Source organism: Arachis hypogaea, chromosome 9, assembly GCF_003086295.3.
Source record: "Arachis hypogaea cultivar Tifrunner chromosome 9, arahy.Tifrunner.gnm2.J5K5, whole genome shotgun sequence".
Classification (NCBI taxonomy): Eukaryota; Viridiplantae; Streptophyta; class Magnoliopsida; order Fabales; family Fabaceae; genus Arachis; species Arachis hypogaea.
The window spans coordinates 11,580,634-11,608,184 of NC_092044.1; the positions used below are offsets into that span (position 1 = coordinate 11,580,634).

Here is a 27,551-nt window from a genome sequence, read left to right on the forward strand (position 1 = left end):
TCTTTAAAAATCCTTGATCAGAAATATAATTTATACATCCTAAAAATCTTTGTAATTGTTTCCTATCTTCTATTTTATTAGGAAATAAATTTACCTTTTCTAGAACATTTGGTTGAAGTTTTAGCTTTCCTTGGGTGGATAGAATTAATCCAAGAAACTCTATTTCTTGTTTTGCTATTCTTGCTTTCTTTTTGCTAAGAACTAATCCTTTTTCTTTACATCTTTCTAAAACTATTAATAATTTTTGAAGATGATCTTCTTTATCCTGTTTTGTAAAAACTAGTATATCATCAATGTACACTAAAACAAATTCATTTAACTCTTTTATATTTTCTTCCATAAATCTTTGATAAATACCTGGGGCTTGTTTTAATCCGAATGGTAATACATTCCATTCATAGAGCAACACACTTGTTGATTCTTTTGTTGGGCAAGTAAAAGCAGTTAATTTCTTTGTTTCTTCGTCTAAACGAAGTTGCCAATATCCTGATTTTGCATCAAGAGATGAAAACTAAGTTGCTCCTTTGATTTTTTCTAAAATAGAATCTTTCTTGGAAGTTTATGAGCATCACCAATAGTTGCTTCATTCATCTTCTTATAGTTAATAACCATTCTTCGTTTTCCCCTTTTAATTTCATTATTGTTTTCGACATAAAAGGCTGGAGCCGCATGAGGACTTTTACTTAATCTTATAATTCCTTTTTCTAAAAGATCTCTACATTCTAATGAGAACTCTTCTCTATCTCTTGCGGAATAAAGAATTTTATTTGGAACATTTATCTCTTTTGTAGGATCTTTTAATTTAATGCTTACTAATTCGTTATTTGTATTTTTAATATCTAAAGGATTTTCAGCACAAATTTCATCCAAAAGTTCTTCTATCTTTATTTCAAGATTATTTTTTGGAATTTTTATCTGAAAGTATAAATTTAAATAACATGTCTCTAATATAGAAAATATTTTAAAGTTTAGAATCTTATCTATAGTAGTAGTTGGTATTTTTATACGGTTTGATTTTTTATTTATTGAAGAATCGTGTGGAGCTTTTAAAACTATATATGTTAATTCTTGAATGAATGGATGATATAGCCTTAAAAAGTTATTTCCTATGATAAAATCCATTCCAGAATCTAACATATATATAGATGGAACAATGAACCTATAATTTTGAATAAAAATTTCAGCCATCTCTGCTTTTTGGTCAATTTTATGTATTGATTTGTCAGGTATTCTAACTCTTAATGGTTTCTTTAATTTTTTCCAATCAAGTTTTATATTTGAACTAGCAAAGCATTGTGTTGCTCCAGAATCTATGAAAGCATTTATAAACTTTTCTGTTATTTTTATAGTAATAAATGTAGCATTATTACTCAATCTCTGAGTCTGTTTCTGAGACATATTCAAAAATATAGTCTAAGTTATCATCAGATTCCTCTAATGGTTCCATGAAACAAGACTTAGCAATTTCTATTTGTTTAGTAAGATCCTTTTTATCCTTCTTTTTTGGACATTCATTTGCATGGTGTCCTTCTTCTTGGCAATACCAACACTTACAATTTTCTTTTTTATTTGGGCAATAGTTATTTTTTTGTCTTTTATTTTTATTGTTATTTTCCTTCCTAAAATACCTCTTTTTTCTCCAGTTTGGATAGTATTTTCTTTTTCTAAATTGATATTTTCTTTTTCTTTGAAAGTTTTTATTAAGACCATATTTTTGAGGTATCTCTTAATTATCCTGACAGCAGATTCTAATTATATTTGCAAATCTTTTTTGAGTCGCTTCTTGCATACAACGTTCTTTTATTTCCTCTCTTATTGCAGAGGTTGCTCCACCAAAATTATTTTCAATTTTCCCTCTATTTATTTCTCTTATAAATCTTCCCATTATAAATTCATTAGCAGGATATGGAAGTTTTGTTATATACATACTAAGATAATGATTTTTATCTTTTTCTTTTAATTTGTAATAATGTATTCTATATTCACATATATAAGATTCCACATTACATAAATCATATATCTGAATATTAGCTAAATGGTTTTTTGCTTCTTGATATTCTTTATTATAGACTTCTTGTCTATGATCTATAATATTTTTTCCAAAAAATTCTTTATATAGAATCATCATTATATATAATATCTTATCATAAGCTGTTGTTTTTACTGCTAATTCTTCTATTATTTGGCTTTCTATTGATGTCATATAATCTCTTATAGTTCCTTTAGTATGAAACCCTATGTAATTCCAAATGTCTCTTCCAGATAATTCACTAAGTTTTGGATTGGTAAAGGCTTCTAAAAAGAAGGAATTTAACCAGTTTTCGAAAATTTCTTTTTCATTCTTTTTACAGTCTAGATCGAGCATTCTATCTCCTTCCATTTCCTGGATTTTAGGAACATATTTTGATGGTATTTTTGTATATTTTGAATCTTTATTTATAAACCCTTTTTTAAAAGCATAATTATTAAAACTTGTTTCCCATTTAAATTGAGATTGATTAACCTTAGATGTTCCAGCTTCATTTTTTATTTGTATTGGAATTGCTGGTTCTTCGTCACTAGAATAATCTAGGATGTGTTCTTCATTTTCTATATTTTCAGAATTTACTAATTCTTCTTCTATTTGAAATCCCTGATCCATAATATTATTTTCTTGAGCCATTTTTAATTGTTTAAAAAGCATTGTAACTTCTTCTAATTTTTCTTCAATATTCATAATTTTAGTGGTGGTTTTACTTTTAAATCTGTTATGTTGATTATATTTTGAAATTTTTCTTCTTTGGGATTCTCTTTTTCCTTATTTCTTTGAAATTTTATGGATACTAATATTTCTTCAAGCATGTCTACTATAGAATTTAATTGATAAAGATGTGGTGAATCATCTCCATGGTAACATTTTTTAGAAATTCCGTGTGAAAAATAAGTTTTTTCGGGTTTTTGAAGTCCTTCAATAAAACTTATAGTAAAATAAAGATTTTGAGAAAAATCATTTTGTATTGATTTTAAGAATTCGGTATCATTACAGTTAACACTAGTTAAAATCATTAATTTTTGATCTATTAATTTTGATAACTTAATTATTTCTTCTCTTAAATCTTCTAATTTACTTTTTTCCATTAAGTGACGCTTTTCTTTGTGAAGAGTTACGGTTTTAAGTAAAAAGTGTGGCTTTAGAATGTGTGGTTTGAATTTTGCCATGTAAGCATATCTTTAAAATTTGCTCTGTACCCTATATTTCTCTATGTTTAAAATGTTAATAAATTTATCAACCAAAAAATAAAATTAATATTACGGTAATCCATATAAAAAAATGATATACAAATTAATATTACATAAATGTCTTAGAACTAAATACTTTACATAATGCATGTCTAAATTTAGAGTAGAAACTATTAAATTTAATTTAGAGTCACTCCATGTAAACCGAATGAAATAAAATCGATTTACTCTAGTACATAGTAAATCGAATGAAATAGTAAATTGAAATTTGTTCATTTGATTTATTTTAGACAACTTCAAAAAATATGAATTACATTTTCTCTCTTAGTAAATCAAAATTTGTTCATTCGATTTATATGAAGTGATTTAAAATTGAGTTTAATAGCTTTAATTTACATAAAATAGACACTAAATTCGGACATACATATAAAATATTTAGTTGTAGGACATCCATATAATATTAGTTTGTATTTTATTTCTTTACGTAAATTATCCTTAACATTATATTTATTAAAAATGAGTTTTTCTTATTAAAATTATCCAAACTCTATAAAATTATTAAGATTTTTTAAATTATCCTCTAATCTAATCTAACACCAACTCTAATCACACCTCATCCTTAATTTTCAATCCATCACCACCCGTCCTACCTCTAAAAGAGACTATTTGAGAAGGGTGAGTCCCAAAAGTCTCTAGTCTCTACCACAATTTGCAATGTCATGCTTTCTTCCTAATTTCACATGATATATCATAGCTCCCTCCACCACAAGAAAAACATTGAGTACCGTTGAATTTTTCGTTAAAAAAATGAGCAAAATTTGGAAGGAAACAGATGATATAAACCTCGCGGTAAATATTTATTGTCAGAATTTTTTCGTCCGACGTTAATTAGTGTCAGATTCTGCGATGGATTACTTATTCATAAAACCATTTAGTTATTGGCGAATTTTTTCGACGATAATGTTGGTGCCACAATATGTTGTTTTCTGCACTATTATCGTTAGATTATTCCTTCGGTAAATCCAATGGTAATGTTAATTTTTTAAAAAAAATTGTGAAACAGATGGTCAATTTTAATTTTTATTTAAATTTATTTTTCACACAATTATATAATAATTTATAAATAATATAAACCTATTATTTAAAATAAATAATAAAATATTCAAATAAATTAAAAGTCAAATACATTAAATAAATACAATGAAACAATAAAACGAAACACTCTGAACTAAAGATCTAGGTAGTCCTTGTTGTCGTCAACTTAGTGGCCCTAATAAGACGATGTAGAGTGCGGAGATGTCTGTGTGCCACCAACAGCAGGATTGATGCCAGCGGCTCGTATCTAAGTCTAGTATACTTCCATCTGGTCCCTTAGACCCTAGATCTTAAAACCCTAAAACCATAGACCCTACACTCTAAAACCCTTAAACCTAAACATTAAACTCTTGAATCCAAAACCCCAAACCCTAAACATGAACCTTAAACTCTAAATCCTAAAACCTAACCCCTAACCCTTAAACCTTAAAACCATAACCCTTAACCCCTAGGCCACAGGCCTTAGGCCCTTAGCCCCAAGCCCCAAATTCCAAACCCCAAACCCCTAAACTCCAAACCCCTTAAACCATAAACGCCCAAACTCCAAACCCCTAACCATAACTCCGAACTCTGAACTCCGAATCCCAAACCCTAACCCTAAACCCCTAAACTCCTAAACCCTAAACTTATACGCCATAAATCCTAAGTCCAAACTCCAAATCCCAAATCCAAACTCCAAACCCTAAATCCCAAACCCCAAACCCCGGACCTCGGACCCCTAAGCCCTGACTCCCGACCCCTAACACCTAACCCCCTAACCACCTACCCCATAAACCTAAATTCCAAGTCCCAAAACCTCATAAGTAAATAATCATAATATATAGAGATTTTTATAGAAATTTTGGTAGAGTTTCATTTATAATTGGAATGCGCCACAAATCCTGTCCATTAACAATTAACTTAAACAATACCAAATGTCAACAATCAATGAACAACAGACACTTTCAGCAATTCATTAATGAGAAATCATGAAATACTTTCAGCCATTCAAACCTACAACCCTAAATTTATTAAACTAGAATCAATAATCAGACACTTTTAGCAATGAAATAATTAGGAAACATGAAACACTTTCAGTCATTCAAACATACATCCCTAAATTCACTAAATTAGAATCGATAATCGGACACTTTTAGCTATTCAATAATCAAGAAACATGAAACACTTCCAGCCATTCAAACCTACAGCCTTAAATCTAATAAAGTAGAATCAATAATCAGACACTTTCAATAATTCAATAATCAGAAAATATGAAACACTTTCAGCCATTCAAACCTATAGCCTTAAATCCACTAAACTAGAATCAATAATCAGACACTTTTAGCAATTCAATAATAAAAAATATAGAAGACTTAAAGCGATATTTACCTCATGTAGCCATCAACTAAATCATCAACCGTATGATGGGAGGTGGTGGAGCGACATCAGCTGCCTCACTTTCGTGAGAGGACTCGGGGGTCATGTCTTTCATCACTACAGGAAGTGTCGCCGTGGCAGCGGGCTACTAAGTGGTTGGAGGTGGCGTTGTCACCATAGATGGAGGGACGTATTTGGGGTTAGAAACTATGATGAACGACAGATCCACTAAACCCACAACCTGTGATGTCATTGGGGTAGTCGGAGTAGAGGGAGAGAATTCAAAATTCCTGGGAGTACTGGAAGAGACCCTCCCTCTATCATGACCACAACTACGAGCACGACCAGCAGCCTGATCCGCAACACTTCTACTCAATGTCATGTCTACAAAGAGCAAAACAAGCCGAAACACAATGAATCAACATAATTCTGACAATTTCAAACAACTCCAACAATAATATTCAGCAATTCAGTTCAATAATCGAAACACTTTTTAAAGTTAGAATTTAACTCAATTAGTGCATCTAAGATGATTTCAAAACATATGCGAGTTAAAAATAAGAAAACTATCAACAAGAAGCTCAATAATGTACATAACACATATACTCAAAATAATATTTCTGCCTAAAATGTCACATTTTCAAAATAAGAGAAATTTCATTGGATAATTAGAATAATGTCAATTTTTTCTTTACATTATGAATTCATATAAAACCAATTCAACAATCAACAAAATCTCAGCATATTCATAATTAGCAAAATCACTGCATATTCATATTCATAAACAAATTCATAAACCAATTCAATATTTTAACCACTCCTATATTCTAATCAGCATCATAAACCAATCAACAATAAAATTAACCGTAATAACATCAATGAATTAGCTACTTAAAATTAATATAGTATATAAAATATTAGAATAACTTGAAAAATTAAAATGTTTACCTGTTGTTGCATAGGCAGAAGAGAGGCAGAAAGAGGCGCGACGACATGCGAGCAAGAAGCAAAGTGGAGCAGAGACAAGAGGAGGGAGAGAGGCAAAGCTGGGTAGCGGCCGTGGTGGGTTCGTGGTGCAGCGTAGTGGTTTCGAGAAAGAAGAAGGTGAACCGTGAAGCATCAAGGAGAGAAGAGGAAGAAGACAAAGAAGGGAGGGGTGTCGACAATGGGTGGGTTGACGGCAACAGAGAGGGGGGTGTGATGGTGGTGGTGTTGGTGGTGGCAGATGGTGGTGTTGGGGAGAGAGGAGAAAATGGTAGTTGAGTGAGAGAGAGAGAGAGAATGAATATGAGGGAGAAGAGGGTTCGCAATTTGAATTTACACCATGTTACCATCAGATTTCTCCGACGGTAAACCATTGCAGGTCACCAAAACATAGTGTTTCACTAATTGGGTTTACTGTCAAATTTTTTCGACGGTAAAGGACGCGCCAACTTATTTTTTTCCCTCCAAATGTTATCGGTGGATCTACCATCAAAAACCAAAATCTATTGGTAATTTCTTAACCTTACGAATTTGATGTTGTAACCGCCGATAAATTCGTGCTACTCTATGACGCTAAATTCGATGGTAAATTCAACGGTACTCAACATTTTTCTTGTAGTGTTTGTCCTTGAAAAATTTAGTCATAGAAAAATGTCTATTAAGAATTTTGCAATAAACAAAGCAGAGAGTTAAAGCAACACAAACAATTTTAATTCTGAATAGATAAGACAGAGAAATATGAATGAAGAATTCCAGTTGCAAAGCAAACTTACAATCATCAAAACTAAAGTTCCTAGCAGAAAAAATGACATCACAACAGATGTAATCTTATCATATGGTCTTTTTCAAGTGTGTGCATTTGAGAATACTTTGACAATATCTTTGCTGTTCGAAAAGCTTCTCATGTAGTCTAATTGGTGCTTCTCACATTACAGCATATAGAAAGAGATAGAATTGGTGATGGTAGTAGTGGTAGAGGATTGAGAATTTAGGGTAGAGTAGGGTCAAAATCGGGGTTAGGGTAGGTTAGATTAGAGGATCATTTAAAAAAATTTAATAATTTTTTAGAAATTGGATAATTTTATTAAGAGAAGTCTATTTTTTATGAGTATAAATTTAGTTTCATTTTTTGCGGATAGATTTGTTAGTGTTTTATATATTCATGGGTAGAAATAGCAATTTATCCAAAGTACCAAACTAATCATGAAAGATTATAATGCTGACAAATCTGACCATAGAAGAATTAAAACTAACTTGTAGCAATGGAAGATGGATTTCAATAGACAAAATTATCTAAAATCCTAAAAAACTATTAAAAGTTCCTAAATTATTTATCTAACCTCACCTAACCACTCCTAAATGCTAACCTTATCACATCTCAATCTCCAATTCTCTTTATCAACACGCCAATCTCCCAATTCCTTTTTGGAATTCTCTCTTCCTTCATCTACTCTATTCGCAACCCACTTTTTATCAATAGCATTCGAAAAATCCCATTTCAAAATGTACCTAACTTGAAAAGAAGACAAGATGGTGATTAAAAGTAGTAAGTATGACGTTACCTGATCGTAATGTAACACACCAATATTGAAGCGATGTTATTCACTACCATTGATTTAAAGTTCACCTTATTACCACTTTTTATTTTCTTTTCAATTTTAAGCTTTTCTTTTCATACTACATTAATGTATCATCATCATCATCATCATCATCATCGTCATGGCAACAAGCACAACTAGCATCCCATCTCACATAAAAGCTTGGGTCTAATGAATATGGGAACATTGAAGAGACACTCAAGTTTGACCTAAACATAGTTATACCACAAATTAAGGATGATTAAGTTTTGATCAAGGTTGTGTCTCAGTCTTTAACCTTGTAGATTATAAGAGGCCCCTTGTACTTGTCGAAGTTGTTGTGAAATTGGGGTGGTAATGAAGAGTTTTGGATATTGAAATGTAATAGGATTAGAGTTAGGAGTTATTAATTTAGAAAAAGTTTATTAGAAAATTTATTACTTTCTATGCTCTTATTATGAAAGCTACAAGTAAAAGCTCTGCTAGGATTTCAATCCAAGAAAAATATCTGGTGCAATGTAATACTAAAAAGGTCAAAACTCGAGAAGAAGTCAATCTCAATCAATTGAGAGAATCCATGGAAGTGGTGGAAGAAGTATCAACTAGCTCTCCTAATACAAAGAAATCCTCTTATAAGGATTCTCTACTCACCCCTACAGGACCTTCAATGGAAGAGCATATGGGAAGGCTGAGGGGGACGGTGATGAAAAGGCACCGAACCTGGAGGATCGGTGGTACAAAGATATTGATGATCCAATCAAAGACAATGTTACTTTTGATTCTTGCACAGTTATTCCTGTATCAAAAGACGAATTTGATTAATGGTGTAAGTCATGACATGCTATGCTCATAGTAAAAGTGCTGGGCAAGAGAGTGAATCTCAGCTTTATGGAACAAAGACTCAATAGAGATTGGGGAATGAAATGTAAGTTAAATATTATTGACTTGGATCGTGACTATTTCTTGGTTTATTTTTCATCTAGGAGGACTATTCACATGCTCTTCTTGGAGGTCCTGGATGATCACTGGACACTATCTTATCGTTCAAAGATGGAGACATTTTTTCTTCATAAAAAATGTTGTAAAAAAGATAGCGGCATGGATTTGCATCCTCAATCTTCCTATTGAGCTCTATAATCATCATTTCTTATGAAAGGCCGGTTTTTCCATCAGAACCATGTTAAAGATTAACAAAGCTACATCTATTCATTCTAAGGGAAGGTTCGCTAAAATTTGTGCAGAAATTGACTTGTCAAAAAAATTGGTTCCACAGATTTCAGTTCTTGGAAGCACTCTCAACATTGAATATGAAGGTCTACACCTAATATTCTTTACTTGTGAAAAAAATATGGTCATGGAGTCAATCAATGTAGTGAGATGATCACCAAGCAAGGTGAATATATTGATAGTGACAACGCTGGTGGCCCAAACAGAAATGAAACTCTCAATAACTCAGATATTAATTGCAATCAGAAAAAAATCACAATAATCACGCATCCACGACTATTTAGGAAACTAATCATAAAGCTAATTAAGAACCAGCTGATTTTAGGCCTTGGATGATGGTTAGAAGGCAAATTAGAAAGAAATCCTAGTCAACTATCAAAGGTGCATATGTTAGGAAATAATCTTGTCCTTATACCAAAGGTGCTAATAATAAGGAACAATATCATGAGGGTGGGTCTAGATTTAATATTCTTTATGAAGATGGCACGGAGAATTTGGAGGAGAGCAATATGCATGAGGAACACATTAAGGAAGATCGCATGCATTGTGGGCCTAAAACCTAAATAGTCTAGCAAAGCCAAAAAAGCATAGAAAAGGCTAACCAAATCCAAAAGAAAATCTTAAGGCCTGGTACTGGGAAGAATAATCAAGTACAAAAAAAGAACCCCCCTAATTCTAGGCCAACCCAACAACAAGAAACACAAAGACCAAGAAAAGTCCACTTATTGTATCTATTAATAATGAGAGTACAGTAGAAGCTTCAACATCCTCTATCACTATGAAAGAGAGCTCGGAGAAATATCTCATGGAGCAGATGATGCCGGAGAATATAAGACAGATGAATCAAGACCAAATAGAGGCATTTGTATTGTTAAAAATGGTTAAGCAAGCCTTTAAAAATCCTATGGTGACCAATAATTTCTTCAATAAAAAAAATCCCTTCGCTGACGGCAAGGCAATGGAGATTGAAACTACTACTTAGGCAACGGGATTTGTGATTGACAAACCTCCAAAAACAAACATGGTGGATGCGATAACAGCAAGGCTTATAGTGGCTAGTGATGGTGGTACTAGGCCTGAATCGGAAGAAAAGGCAGTGGCCTTGAATCTTTAGTTCCTCTATCTCTGGTGACACCTTTTTTTATATGTCTTTTATGATTAATTTAATTTGTTAGAACTGTCGTGGGATGGGTGGTAACTCTTTTCCATCCCTTATAAGAGATTTAAAGAAGCAATATGAAGCTAGTTTTCTGATTCTTGTCAAAACTCACATCCGTAGGAATAGGGAAAAAGGATTCGTGAGAAATTAGCCTTTGATAACCATTTTGTAAAGGAAGCTAGAGGCTTCTCTGGTGGAATTTGGGTTCTCTGGGATTTGGTCTTTTAGAAAGTGGATATTCTTAAAACTCATATACAATTTATACATACGAGGGTGAAAGGCAAATACTCTATTCCCTGGAATCTCACAACTATTTATGCGAGTCCCCAAAAAATTCTCCAAAGAGAGTTATGGCAAAATATCAAAGATATTAGTACCAACTATGTAGATCCATGGTGCCTCTTGAGTGATTTTAATGATTTTCTATAGGATTATGAATGCAGAGACGAGTCTTTAAATTAGAACCATGGAGCCTACTCTGATTTTCGTGCTTGCATTACGGACAGTGATTTATTTGACCTGGGGTTTTTGGGATGGCCTTTCACATGGAAGAGAAGACACCTTGTTGAGATATTAGATAGGAGTTTATGTAATTTAGATTGAAAATTAGTTTTTCTAAAGCTAATATCAAACATGTTCCAATGTTTAAATCTGATCATACTCCTCTATGCCTTGATCTCTTTGCTGCCAAGCAACCTAACAGGAAAAGAAGATCGTTCAAATTTTTAGTGACTTGGATGACATATCCGGACTTTGAAAAATTGGTTTCAAGTAATTGGAGAGTGCAAGGGTCTTGGTCTAATTGCATTGCTGAGTTTCAGAGGATTCTTAAAGATTGGAATTACTCTATTTTTGGTAATATTCTTAGAAAAAAGGAAAGAATCTTGAGAAGGCTCCAAGGAATTATTAATAGGTTAAACCACAACAGCAACTATTTCCTAGAAAATCTCTAAGTTACTCTCTGGAAGGAATATGAAGAAATTCTTGCCCAAGAAGAGATTTTTTGGTACCAAAAATCCAGATGTAAGTAGATTGAATGCAGAGATCGAAATACAAAATATTTTCATGGAACAACCTTAGATAAAAGAAGAAGAAACAAAGTGACATATTTTCAAGATGATCATGAAAATTTGATATTTGACAGCTCTGCCCTTGAAAATATGGCTACCTCTTTCTACTCTTCTCTTTACTTTGATAATATATCTGAATCTCCTTATATTATTAATAAAACTTTCCCTTCTTTAAGTAATCTTGAGCTTGTTTCTATCGGCAGGAATGTCACTTCTCAAGAAATCAAAGATTCTATTTTTAGTATTGGTGGCCTAAAAGCTCCGAAAAAATATGTCATCCATGCTATTTTTTACCAAAATAATTAGAATTTTATGGGGCCAAATATTTACAGACTAGTTGAGAATATTTTTAATAAGTCCAATGAGGTGGCTAAAATTAATGAGACACCCATCACGCTCATACCGAAGTGGAACCAGTGTCTAACCTTAAGCAGATGAAGCCTATTAGTTTGTGCAACGTGTCCTACAAGATTGTCATAAAAATTTTGGCTAAAATACTACAGTGGATTATGGAGAAGCTTGTGAATCTTACTTAATGTAGTTTCATGCCTGGAAGGCATAGTTCAGACAACATCATTATTGCACAAAAGGTTATTCATTCCGTGAAAAATAAGAAGGGACCTAAAGGATGGATAGCTATTAAAATCGATTTGGAAAAAGCATATGATAGGCTCAAATGAAGTTTCATCAAGGACACTGTTGGATATTGGACTTCCTGATCATTTTATTGACTTGGTGTGTAAGTGCATCTCAACAGCAAGAATGAGGGTGCTTTGGAATGGAGAAGCCTTAGATGAATTCACCCCCCCCCCCCCCACTAGAGGATTCGACAAAGCGAGCAGTTATCCCCCTATATTTTGTTCTCTGTATGGAAAGATTATCTCAACTCATATCTTTTGCAATAGGTCATGGTTTTTGGAAACCTATCTGGCTTAATTGATAGGGACCTAATATCTCTCATTTGTGCTTCACAGACGACTTATTTCTTTTTGCAGAGGCCAATCTGGATCAAGCAGAGATTATTCATAGAGTGTTGGAAGCATTCTGCAATAGCTCCGGAAAAGATTAATAATGAGAAAACAAGGATCTTATTCTCCAAAAACGTGGGTAACACTGTTCGTGGCCAGATAAGCGAGACTTTATAATTCTCTAGAACGGAGGACTTAGGAAAATATCTTAGAGTTCCTTTGCTTTATAGGAGAACCACGAAGGAGTCCTTAAATGAGATTATTAACAAGATGAACTCCAGATTAAATAATTGGAAGGCCACCACCCTCTCCTTGGCTAGAAGAGCCACCTTAGTGAAATTTGTTATTTCTTCTATTCTTAGTTACATTATGCAAACTGCTGTTTTACCTAGTACTACTAGTAATTTGATTGATCGTAAATGCATGAACTTTTTTTTAAGAAGAAACAGAGCATTCTAAGAAGATGCATTTAGTCAATTGGAGGGAGGGTAGCAAGCCTAAAAGCTCAGGAGGTCTAGGAATTTGGCACGCTAAAAATCTTAACCATGCTTTTATGATGAAAGTTGGATGGAGTTTGGTGGAAAAAAAATTCCCTCAAGGCAAGAGTTCTCGAGGAGAAGTATCATTGTGGGAATGATATTGTACCACTCATCACGAAAAAAAGTAATTGGAAGGGCGTCTGCTCATCTTAGAAGGAAGTCGAATGTAACTCCATTTGGAGGATTGGGATGGGCTCCCAAATAAATTTTTTGAGCAATTCTTGGGTGCCAAAAATGGGCAGTATAGATTCGTTTTCAACACAGATAATGTCTAATATTAATTATAACAAGTCTCTAAATAATTTTCTCACTGTTTCAGGTTCTTGGGACGTCCAAAAACTTGGAGAGTGGTTTCCGAACGATGTAGTCAACAAGATCATTGCATTGGTGTCTCCCTCTTCTTGAAAGGAAGCGGATCAGATAGCTTGGGAGTGCACTTCGGATGGATCTTTTAGTCTAAAGACAGCATATCAAGCTCTCACTAACAATCGTCATCAATCGAATGGACTCTATAACCTTGTCTGGAGGTGGAAAGAGCTAGAGCGCATACAGTACTTCATCTGACTTGTTGCACATAGTGGTATATTAACTAATGAGATTAGGAAGAGAAGACATCTTACCATAAATGACAACTGCCCCCGCTACAATATAATCAATGAAGGAATTAAACACGTCCTCAGAAATTGTGCTTAATGGTATAGTAATCTCTCCTTCTTTCTAATTTGGTACCAAATTTCTTTACTCTAAACCATCGTCACTGGATCATCAACAATTTGGCTAAAAAAAATGACTGACTTTGCTTATTTGGAGTTGCTATCTTTTCTCTCTAGTTTTATCGAAATAATCTCATTTTTTAGAAAAAATTTCTTCTACCATCTATTGCCTCGGACAACATCAAAGTCTAAACTTCTGAAATCCAAAAAGTTACTAGAAGCTGCCTCGCCACAAAGAGGAGGATCTCATCCTATGAACACCTTATTCGTTGGTCTCCTCCCACAGAACAGAGACTAAAACTGAATATTGATGGCTCTTTTTTTTCCAAACAAATAATGCAACATTCGGTGGTATTTCTAGAGATAGTTTAGGCAGATTCGTTATGGACTTTTTGTGCAACCTAAGAAGCTATTCAATCATGCATGGCAAACTATGTAGTATTGTCAATGGACTATGGATTGCTTGTGCAAAGGAAATACAACACGCGATCATTGAATCTAATTCTTGTATGGCGATTAATTTTGTGAAGAATGGATGCCCATCCTATCATTCTTACCATAACCTTTTGTCTGATATTAATATTCTCAGTAGCAGAATTCAGGTAGTTGAGTTTACCCACACTCTTCGCAAAATTAATACAGTTTATTTTGCCCAAAAAAGATCAAGACCTCCCTGTTGGTCTTTACCTTCTTGATACAACACCACCAGATACTCTTTATGCTTTAGCTATGGATGTCTTAAATTTTTTTAGAATTAAGGGCGTTTGAGTGCCTCATTTGTGTTGTTTCTCTTTTTTTTCTTGAGGTTTTGATCTCATCTCTAATAAAGAAAAAAGGAGTATAATTTAAAAAATTTTAATAATTTTTTAAGATTTTGATAATTTTGTCTACTAAAATTTATTTTTTATAATTATAAGTTAATTTTAATTATTTTATGTTTAAATTTATCAATATTATAATCTTTTATGGTCAATTTTAATATTTTATTCTATATGTAACAGATCTTAAGGAAGAGAAAAAAAAGAATTATGAAAAAATAAAAAAATAAAAAAAGAAAAACATGAATAAAAAAGCTGAACAAAAAAAAAGATAAAAACATAGAATATGAAAAAGGGATAAACTACCGTATCAAAATTTTTAAACTACCTTTTCTAACCTAATTTACTTCACTCCCCATTCCTATTCCTTCACCACCACCTTGATCCCCAACTTTTTACCACCATCATCTAAGTCTTTTTTCTTTCAATTTTTATCCTCAACTTTTTACTGCACCGCCTTTTTTTTTTATCACCATCACATACATTATTCTTGCTATTGATTTTTTTTACCCAAGTTCTATTTTATTCATTCAAATCACATTATCCTTGTTGCATATAAGTAAATAGGTTTAATTACTCTGTTGGTCTCTATAGGTTCGCAAAATTTTTAATTAGATCCCTATATTTTTTTTTCATTTTAATTGAGTTCTTGTACTAAATTTTTTTTAAAGTGAGTCCCTATATTTTTTTCCCTTTTATTCGGGTTCCTGCACCAATTTTATTTTAATTGGGTTCCTATAAAATTAAGCCAGTTATTGCTAAGAGGACCTAATTGAAAAAAAAAAATTGGGTGTAAGAACCCATTTAAAAGAAAAAAAAATATAGAGATCTAATTAAAAATTTTGCAAAATTATAAGACCAATAGAGTAATTAAACCAAATAAATATGAACTCTCTAGTCAATAAGAATAATAGGGATCCATCTCTCGTTCCCGTTTAGTAAAATACTAAAATGTTCTCTATTCTCGTCATATCTTCATTACGGGTCCTTATTTATTTCTCTCTATTGGAAGATGGATACTCGCAGGTATCTATGGATATTAAATTTTAAATTTTAAAAAAAATTAACACAACTATAATAAAATTCAATACAATTCAACCAAATATATCAAATCAAGCACAATTCAAACACAAATTTAACATAATAACATACACACATAAAACTTTCAATATATAAATTAAAATAAAATAAATTAAAATTACTTACATAACTTATATATAAGGACATTTAAATAAATTTTCTTTTTGCGGATCTCTGTGGAGAGAGGGTACTTCAATCTCCGGATTCCGTCTCCAATTATTCACATAGGCAAAGAATTTTGTGGGTCTCTATTAACTTTTCTGTCACAGATAATCTCTATGGATATCCGCGGGTGCGGATTTTTCTGCCAACCCTATTAGTAGCGAAGAGATGGAGATTAAAAATAAGATAGATTAGGTTAAAAAGGATATTTTAGAGAATTTTAATAATCTTTTAGAGTTTGGGTAATTTTGTCAATCGAAATTTATTTTTTATGGGTATAAAGTCAATTTTTTTAGTAGATTTATTAGCATTTTAAATATTTATAGGTAAAAATAATAATTTACAAAAACAAAAATTAGAAAAAATATATTCGGTTAAAAAATAATATATTTAATTATCTAAAAGTGAGTTTAAAAATGTCATAAAAAGGACAGAAAACAAAGAGTATGCATAATATATATAAGATAAATTTTAATGCTAATAAAATTATTATATCATTCAATAAGTATTAAATTATGTGTCATACATGTATATATTGTTTTTTTAAGAAAATCTTTGAATTATCAATAATAAAATCCCTCTCAAGTTTTTACAGGGAGTTTTATTTTGGACCTTTATTTAGATTTTTAACTTGTGAGTTCGACAATAAAATCTTAGTTTATTAAAATATAAAATTGATAAATTAACTTAATATTAATATGAGTTCGTTGATTTTTTTTATTTTAGTTTTTCCCTTAGGATCATTTAGGTATTACAAAAAATTAAAAAAAATTGTTCTCATATATAATGTCTAAACATAACATATATGTAGTCATAACCCATCTATTTTTTATAATGTCATTTTATATATAGTTTTTTCATTGTATGTTTTATGTATTTATAAAAAATAATATTATTAAAATATGAATGAAAGTATCCATTCTCTTATAATGCATATATAATTTTTTAAATATAAGATTATATATATATATATATATATATATATATATATATATTCTTTTAAAATGATTGGTGCTCCTTCTTTTCGAAAAGTAATTTTTTATGAGAAAAAAAAAAGATGTAATGCACACATAAGTTCATTTTAAAGTGTATTTATGTGATATAAGCCATTTCACAACTTAGTAGATCCAATTTTGTGTTGAAAAAGTTAAAACTTGTATCATATTGCAAATTGATAGATTAGATTTTGTTTTGAAAGACTAAAAAATTTATAATATTAAAATTAGACCTTCTAATTCCTGTTTTCAGAATTAAATATTTTTAAAGTTGATATCAGATTCTTTGATTTCACTTTTTAAAAATTAAAAAACTTAAAATATTAAAATCGAATCTACTAATTTTTGTTTTTAAAAATAAAAAATTAAAATTAAAATTATACCCTTTAATTTTGTTTTTTGCTAAATAATTTTCATATTTTAGAAAAACAAAAAGACAATATATTTAACAATATCACGTTAAAACTCTATATTAAAATTTTGTTTCCCCTTCTTTCTAATATGTCTTTGCGTTCACTGTTCGCATGGTGTTGGTGCTAATAAATAAAATCCTCTACAAATGACTAAAAATAATAAAATATCAATTTAAGTTTTAAAATGATCCCTAAAATTACATTTAAATTTTATAGTGGTCTTTTAAATTAATAGTTACCTATATTCATTTTTGAAGTTGCACTCCGAGATTCAAAGACGTCCTTCAAACAATTTTCGTCAATAAAACGCTATCAAAAAACTGATGTAAACAGGTTTCTGACACGCTAGCAAGTTTAAACGACATAGTATTTGGTTTGGCACTTAAATTATACTAGACGACATCATTTTATTTGCGTAAGTACATTAACCCTTTTCTAATTCAACTTTTTTTTTCTCCCAAAACACAAATAGAGACCTTTTCTTCTCATTGTTACTCTCTAATGGCATTGCTCTGAGATATTAAAGGCCCTCCTGCAAATATTATAGATGGCTTCATTGTCTAAGAGCACATCGACATCAGTGTGCTCGAGGAGAGAATGACTGAAAAGAACATTGTTGTATGGCTCTACAACAGTCGTCCAAAACTGAAATAAAAAATTAGAAAGGAAAAAACAACACTGTTAATTTTAAGCAAAGCAAATTCCAAAGTAGGGATTAGAAAATAGAACACGTGAGGTAAATTCTTGAATAATAGATCTTCAAGTTATACCTGACGAGAAGGGTAGATGATGAAGCCGAGCTTAGACTTCTTGTCGTAATCGATAGAGAGGCACTCAAGGAGGAGGAAATCGAGGTCGGAGCCAGTACTGCCACCGATGGTGTTAAAAACGAGAAAGCCTTGGAGGTTGGTGCAGTTGTTGGCGAGCATGTAAATGTGATCAAGGCAGTGGTCGACGATCTCCTTACTGACGATATAGTGTCCCTTGGCAAAGTTGTTTGCGACGTCCTCCTTGCCGGAGATAAGCTGCTCTGGGTGGAAGAGCTAGTGATAGGTGTCGGCTCTGACTTTGCCGATGATGGTTGGCTCCAGATCGACGAAGACGGCATGGAAAATGTGCTTGCCAGATCTTGTCTAGCTGAAAGAAGCATTGAATGCATCGTGCGCCACTTCAAAGGAAGTGTCACTAGCAATTACAGAAATCAAATCAAAGAATTGATGAATCAAAAAATGGAATTAGAATTGAAATTGAAATTGAAACCTAGTTAGTTAGTTACCTAGACATCATACCATCAGGCTGGATGCCATTCATAGAAGAAGGTTTCGTCGTCATCATCATTTTTTTTCTTAGTGAAGAACAACTAAGAAGAGAAGGTCTAAAGCAAATTTTGGGATTAAAATTTTTAAATTGGTCCAAGGATTAAATTGCTATAGAAAAGTTTCGTCCTCCACATCAGCTAGTTGTTATCTTGCCGATGTGTTAGAAACGAGTTCATATCAGCTTTCCAATGATGCTTGTTGACGGAAATTGCTTGAAAGATGACTTTGAATCTCGAAGTACAATTTTAAAAATGAATATTGAATATGAGTAATTATTAACTTGAAGGACTACTACGAAGTTCAAATGTAATTTTAGGGACTACTTTAAAGCTTACCTCTAAAATATCTATATATAAAAGAAAAAATTTGCATAAAAATATATGTAAATAATTAAAAAGTTTAAAAGATTAATTTAATTAAATAAAAAAATAATTAAAGAATAAAATAAAAAATATGCAATAAAATTTGGGACACTACTCAAATCCTTAATTAGAACTAATAAGTCAAATTAACTTGTAAATCAATTTGAACTCAATTCATTAGCCATTTTACAAAGTTTGTGAGCTGAATTTTGAACATAAATGTATTACAAAGTTTTTGGCCTATGACCTCTCAAAGCAAGTGTTGCACAAGCATGCCTGCAAGGCAAGTCTGTGAGCTGCTAAAATGTACAGGTGCACTTCTGATTTTTCAAGTCCACAGTTACTTTAGTAAAATTCTTCTCAACCTCATATATTTTTTCATTGTCATCACCTACCTATGTGGAAGTCCATTGTTGCTTTCTTCTTTTTCTCTCTCAATCCTACTAAGCTGTCTTGGTGCTACCGAACCAACATAGCCACTAAGTGTAACACCCTACCATACAGAGTCTTATGCTTAAGTCATAATTCAGAGATGGCAAGGTATTACGACCTCTAAAAATAAAAATTTAGTACGTATAGTAGTATGAATAATTGATTATAACTAGGAGCCTTTGTAGAAAAAGGGGTAAACAAAAACCGCAACCTTAAAGCGCAACACTCCGATCGATAACGTGACGAACAAGGATAACCAACGCGAGATTATATATATATAAAGGAGTGTCAAAAACAGGAATATCAAGACTCAAGATCCGGCTGCGAAGATAACCGATCCGAGCATAACAATATATACATATGATATAATAAGGAAAACCCCAAAGGAAACCCAAAGGGACACAAATACTTAAAACCTATTCTCCAAAATTCTCCCATAAGAGGAGTCATCACAGTTTGTATTATTTAATGGAGATAAAAGTATCTAAGCAAAACATATAAACCAAAACATAGCCCCGGGAACAAAGGATCTTCGCAAATCAAGAAGTCTCCAGCATGCCTCAGCGGGAAACCTCACGTCCTGCATCTGAAAACCACAAAATCCGCATGGGTGAGAACCAAAGGTCCCCAGCATGGTAACAGCTTCCACATATATAATACATAATAATGGAGGAAAGCCGAAGGCAATCCTAGAACTCCCTCCAAATAATATCAAAGCTTATAAACAAGCTAAACCATAAAGGGCATCTGACTAAAGATACTTCAGTCTAATTAATACTTCCCTTTTCAATTCCTTCAGACCTCCCAACCACCAGTAGGAGTATAAAGTAGCAAACACAGTTATATCAAACAAAGAATATGCAAATAGGAACAGTTAAGGCATTTAGACAATTAGCAAGTAATATGCAGTCAAATAGGCAATCTCAAACAATTCATATAGTATGCATATGATGAATGCCTGTCCCTAGTGGCTGATGATATCATCTGTCGGTTATAGAGCCAACCCGACAAGTCCTGGTAGCTAACCATTGGACTGTCCCTCTGTCATGCATCCCCAACTCGAGTTATACTCGTCATAAACTTGATCATAATCATGATCTATATCCATCACCCTCACTGGTGAATATTTACGGGGGCGAGCTCATCCGGGTCTTTCACAGTGCCCGGCCACACTTATGACATAGGGTCAGAAGAGCTTCGAGTCTCAACCTGGAGCACGTGGTGGCTAGTCACTGCTACTACCCAGGGAAACTCTTATCTCCGATAGTGGAAGTGCAAATCACAATTATCAATAATTCAGCATAAACATGCATGAATTCTCATCCATGGATCAACATCCATATCAGCCATCCGGCTCACGGTTCAATCCAGAACCGGCCAATAGTCATATCATACACAGCCATTCCGGCTCACGGTTAAATCCATAACCAGCCAATATTCATAGCATACACAGCTATTCCGGCTCACGGTTCAATCCAGAACCAGCCAATTCATAAACAATTACGGCCCTTCGGCCAATGGCATAACAAGCACTTCCACCACCATCCTCCACATCTCACATAATCATCAATGATCCTCATTGATTATTCATTTTCCTTGCTTCACTCGCAAGTTACCACATCCACTAGCTCCTTCTCTCATAGCTAGGCATATCATAATGATTTAAGATATAAGTGGTGAGATCGGAGGCTTAGAAGTATGAAATTTGGCTTTTAAAACTCAAAAATCAACTTTGGGATGAAAACAGGGCCATGCGTACGCGCACTCCACGCGCACGCGTGGATGGCCTCAAAAACTCATCGACGCGTAAGCGTCATGCACGCTAACGCGTGGATTCAAAATTTGCCAATCGACGCGCAAGCGTCAACCACGCGTACGCGTGGGTGTTCTCGTGCCCCAGGCACAACACTGGCACAGTTCTGGCATAACTCTCTGGAAAATGGCTGGGCATTGGGTGCAGCACCATCGGCGCGCCCGCGCACATCACGCTCACGCGTGGATGGCATTTTCGGGAAGAACGGCGCGCACGCGCCAAGTGCGCCCACGCGCAAGGGGTCATTCTGCTAAAAATTTTCTAAGTTAAAAGCTGCAGAATTCACCAATTTAAACCCCAATCTTCCAACGGACATAACTTTCTCATTTTAAATCGTTTTTCACCCGTTCTTCGAACGGTACGGACATCCCGGATCCAATTTCATTTATAAATAGATTTGGCACAAAACAGAGATCCGTAGTCCAAGTTATATCCCACCAAAGTATGCCCAAAAACCATGTTTTTCATAAAAACCACAAAGTGCCATTTTCAAACAAGCCATTTCCAACTCTTTTCATAATCAATCAAAACATGCCATTTTCATCCCTTTTCTTTGAAATCAATCAAAATACATCAATTTCAACATCAAGCCTCCTCAACTCACACATTGAGACTTTACCACATATTACAAAACCACTATCTCATCATTCTAACCCGCTTCACCCAAGTGGCTCAAACTCAAGTATATTGACATATCATATATTCTTACTCATGCCAATTCTCAACAACACTAATTCCAATAAATCATCATTGTACACAATCAATATCATACTCACTATAAACATGGTTCAACCCACAATTCAACCATAACCAATCATCAAGCATATATCACAACATGCATATTTCTCATATATCATACCACCAAGGCATCATTAATCATCATCACATATATGACCACATCATATATATCAACAATTCAACAACACCAACCATTCAATGCCTATCTTAGGGCCTCTAGCCTAAGTATTTCCTACCACATTACATATTAGATACGGGAAACCGAAACCATACCTTAGCCGATTTTCCCAAGCTCCACCGGAGCACTTCCAAACCACTTATCCACAAGCTCTCAAGGCCTCAACACCTCCAAGAACAGATTTTTCACCACCAAACCCTTTCCAAGCTTTTCAAAATCACCAATCAAGCTCCAATATCCACACATACACAACCTAAGCCACAACCTTCATACCCATATACAACATCTCAAAACCCAAGCATCATAAAACAACAAAATACACTAGGGTTGAGAACCTTACCACACCCAAGGTCCAAGGAGACAAGATTAACCTTCTCCTTCAAGAGAGTTGGGTCCTATAACATCAAAGAACCCAAAATCTCAACATTTCACCCATGAAACTCGAAAATAAGGGCTGAGATTTCGAACAGCAACACGTGACTTACCTCAAGATTGGTTGTATGGGTTTTGTAGAGCTCTCCGCGGTGAACGCGTGGCCGCAAACGGGGCGGCAATCGGAGCTCTAGATCAAAAGTTATGGTGGTTTGAAGATCAACCAAGGGAGAGAACTTGAGATAGTGTTCTTCCTCCCTTTCTCTCTAATTTCAGCTTGTGTGTGTAACAAATGAGGAGAGAGAGTGCTGAAAACTAGGGTTTTGGTTAAGTTATGTTGGGCCAAGGGCCCACTTTGGGTCCAATTGGCCCGGTTTGGCCCGTTCGGTCCAATCTTGGTCCGAATTCTATAAAATTGGTACCAAAATTCTCGTCTCAATCTCCTCTATCATATTTAGCCATAAAAATCACATTTTAGGCTTTCTAGAATAAATTCTCATTTATGGGTTAATCAGCCGTTAATTAACCGGGTTTTACATTCTACCCACCTAATTGGGAATTTTGCCCACAAAATTCAAATGCAATTACCTGAGAATAAATGCGGATAGTCCGTTCGCATCTCCGACTCAAGTTCCCAAGTGTGTTCCTCAACACCGCCTCGACTCCATGCCACTTTGACTAATGAAACCTCTTTTCCACGCAACCGTTTGATACTAGTATCATCAATTCTGACCGGAGCCACTGGAAGCGTCAAATCTTCCCTTAACTGAACCGACTCAGGTTCCAACACATGGCTAGCATCAGGAGTGTACTTCCGAAGCTGCGACACGTGAAACACATCGTGCAGATTCGAAAGATGAGGTGGTAGAGCCATCCGATACGCCACCGGCCCAATCCTCTCCAGGATCTGAAATGGACCAATGTATCGAGGATTCAACTTTTTTACCTTAATCGCCCTACCTACTCCCGTGGTCGGAGTAACCTTAAGGAAAACATGTTCTCCTTCCTCAAATTCTAAGGGCTTTCGCCTCTGATCGGCGTAACTCTTTTGACGACTCTGCACCGTAAGCATCCTATCACGGATTTTCTTGACTTGTTCAGTAGTCTTAGCTATCATTTCCGGCCCTAACAAGCTTTTCTCTCCAGTTTCATACCAACATAGCGGAGATTGACATTTCCTCCCATACAAGGCCTCATACGGAGCCATTCCAATGCTCGCATGAAAACTATTATTGTATGCAAACTCCACCAATGGCATATACCGATCCCAACTCGCCGGTTGGTCCAAAACACAAGCCCTCAACATATCCTCTAGTGTTTGGATTGTCCTCTCAGATTGACCATCTGTTTGAGGATGGTAAGCCGTGCTCAAGCTTAATCGGGTTCCAAAAGCTTTCTGAAATGCACCCCAAAACCTTGAAGTGAAACGAGGATCTCTATCAGAGATTATAGTAGTAGGTACACCATGAAGTCTCACAATCTCCTTTATGTATAACCGTGCTAGCTCCTCAAGGGTGTAAGTCATCCGAATGGGCAAAAGGTGAGCTGACTTCGTCAGTCGGTCCACAATCACCCAAATAGCATCAAAACCAGCCCTAGTCCTTGGCAATCCCGACACAAAGTCCATCGCAATACTTTCCCACTTCCATTGTGGAATCTCTAAAGGTTGCAACATCCCGGAAGGTCTTTGATGTTCAATCTTTACCTTTTGACAAGTTAAGCACTTTGAAACATATTCCGCCACATCATTCTTCATACCCGGCCACCAAAACATTGCCTTTAAATCATGGTACATCTTAGTACTTCCCGGGTGAATGGAGAATCCGCTTTTGTGTGCCTCCTTTAAAATATCTTGTCTCAAAGTGCCAACATCCGGCACAATGATCCTACCCTTGAATCTCCATAACCCATCTTTTTCTTCCGACACTCTCCACCGTTTTCCTTGCTCAATAGCCGGTAACACCTCCCATAACGCTTCATCATTTTGATGAGCCTTTAGGAGTTCGGACTTAAAATCACTTGAGATCTCTAATCGGCTCAAACACAAAGTTCCGGATACTTCTCGAGCACCAATCTTCAGACTCTCAAATCCCTTGAGCAACTTCTCCTCTTGAAGCATCATCCAAGCCGCATATAGCGACTTCCGACTTAACGCATCCGCCACTACGTTCGCCTTTCCCGGATGGTAATTCAACTCAAAGTCGTAGTCCTTTAACAATTCCATCCACCTTCTCTGCCTCATATTGAGCTCTTTCTGATCAAAGAGATACTTCAAGCTCTTATGATCAGAGAAAACTTGGAACTTAACCCCATAGAGATAATGCCTCCACACCTTCAAGGCAAACACAACCGCAGCGAGTTCTAAATCATGCGTAGGGTAACTAACTTCATGAGGTCTCAACTGTCGTGAGGCATACGCCACCACATTATGATGCTGCATCAGCACGCATCCTAGTCCCTTCAATGAGGCATCACAATACACCTCAAATGGCTCATTCGGCTTGGGTAACACTAACACAGGTGCAGTGGTCAACTTTTCCTTCAATGTCTGAAAGCTCTCCTCGCACTCAGGAGTCCAAACAAACGGAGTGTCTTTGCGGGTTAACTTTGTCATTGGCAAAGCTATCTGTGAAAAGCCCTTGATAAACCTTCGGTAATAGCCAGCTAAACCCAGAAAACTCCTTATCTCCGTTACGGTGGCTGGTTGCTTCCAATCCATCACAGCCTCTACCTTAGTTGGATCTACAGCTATTCCCTTCTTACTCACCACATGACCCAAAAACTTCACCTCACTCTTCCAAAACTCACACTTAGACAGTTTTGCATAGAGTTTCTTCTCCTGTAGAATCTGCAACACGGTCCTCAAGTGTTCCGCATGCTCTTCTTCAGTCTTGGAATAAATCAGTACGTCATCAATGAAGACAACAACGAATTTATCCAAAAACGGATGGAAAACTCTATTCATGTAATCCATAAACACTGCAGGAGCGTTCGTCAACCCGAAAGACATTACAGTGTACTCGTAATGACCATAACGAGTCCTGAAAGCGGTCTTAGGGATATCCTCACCCCTCACCCTTATCTGGTGATAACCGGATCGCAAATCGATCTTGGAGAAAACTCCAGCTCCTTGTAACTGATCCATGAGATCATCAATTCTCGGCAATGGGTACTTATTCTTTATTGTAACCTTGTTCAGCTGCCTGTAATCCACACAGAGCCGCATACTCCCATCCTTCTTCTTTACCAGTAATACTGGAGCACCCCACGGAGATACACTTGGTCGTATAAAATTCTTTCCCAACAAATCCTCTAACTGAGACTTTAGCTCGTTCATCTCTAACGGTGACATCCTATAAGGAACACTTGAGATTGGTCCCGCCCCGGGCACCAATTCAATAGCAAACTCAACCTCTCGGTTAGGTGGAAACTCATCAATATCATCAGGAAATACTTCCGGAAACTCACACACAACCGAAATCTGCTCCAACCTTTGATCATCACCCGAAACACCCGCGGCTAACAACAGGATACCCTGACATTCGGTTCCGGAACAGTTCACCCTCATCAAATTCAAGTAATAATTATTCACCACGACCGGCCCTTCAGTATTTTCCGGCATAAAGTACACCGACTTTGTAGAATAATCTAGCAGAACATGGTTCTTAGATAACCAGTCCAATCCCAAGATAAGATCAAGACCAGTCATCGGCAAGCAGATTAAATTATGAACAAAATCACGCTGCTTGAACCTAAAGGAAACTTCCGGGCATCCTAGCCTAGTTACCATGGCTTCGTGGGTAGCATTGTACACTCTTAGATCATAACCTAAAGTTACAATCTTCAATCCTAACTCATGGGCTTTCTCAAATGCAATGAATGAATGCGATGCTCCCGAATCAAATAAAGCATTTAAAGTTTGTCCAGCCATTTCACAGTTACCTCGAATAAGTGTCTCAGATCCCTCAGCTCCTACAGCTGAAGTGGTGAACACCCGACCAGTCTGTTGTGCCTTTCCAGCACCTTGTTTCTGCTTCTCAGGACAATTTACAGCTTTATGCCCTGCCCTTCCACAAGTGTAGCACAAACCCCATCCGGCCTTGCATGGTGCTCCCGGATGGTGACTCCCACATCTAGTACAAGCTTGATCATTCTGAGGCTGCTTCCCAAAATTCTTCCCTTGGAAATTGTTGTTGTTGTTGGGCCTCCTGAAAGAGCTTCCCCTCTTGAAAGACGGACCTCTAGGTGCAAAACTCTTCCCTCGGTTCTGTGGGAATGATCCCTTTTGACTCCCTTTCTCAGCGATTGCCCTCTTCACACACTCTTCAGCAACCCTACACTTGTTTACCAACTCGGAGAAAGTTCTAATCTCCATTGGTCCCACTGAACTAAAAATATCGCTCCGGAGTCCTCCTTCATACTTAACACACTTCCATTCCTCATATTCCACCGGAGTCCCTTGGCACATACGAGAGAACCTGAATAGCTCCTCAAACTTGTCAGTATACTCTGATATGGACATAGTACCCTGTTTCAGCTGTAACAATTCAAGTTCCTTAGCCGTCCTAGCAGAAGTCGGAAAGTACTTCTTATAGAACTCTTCTTGAAAAACATTCCAGGTGATATAGTCATCACCCTGCTGCAGAAGACGTCGGATACCTTGCCACCAATGGGACGCTTCACCGACAAGCATATAGGTAGCAAACTCGACACGCTGTCCTTCAGGCACCACTTGCGCTTGCAGCGCTCGCTCTATAGCCTGAAACCATGTATCAGCCTCAGTCGGGCTAGTAGTCCCTTGAACTTAGGCGGATTAACCTTCAAAAAGTTTGCCAGCGTCATCGGGCCATGAACTCCACCTCCATCATTACCATGGTTGTTCATCTGTTGACCAAGAGCCTCAGCAGTGGCTTGCATAGCAGCAGCCATGTTCTCCAACGCAGTCATAAAGTTCACCGGGTC

At 35.3% G+C, this 27,551-nt stretch overlaps 1 pseudogene; it reads right to left on the reverse strand.

Moving 5' to 3' along the window:
- Nucleotides 1-17,873: 17,873 nt before the first annotated feature.
- On the reverse strand, nt 17,874-18,707 carry LOC112708879 (tubulin alpha-5 chain-like; annotated as a pseudogene).
- Between the last annotated feature and the right edge of the window lie 8,844 nt (nt 18,708-27,551).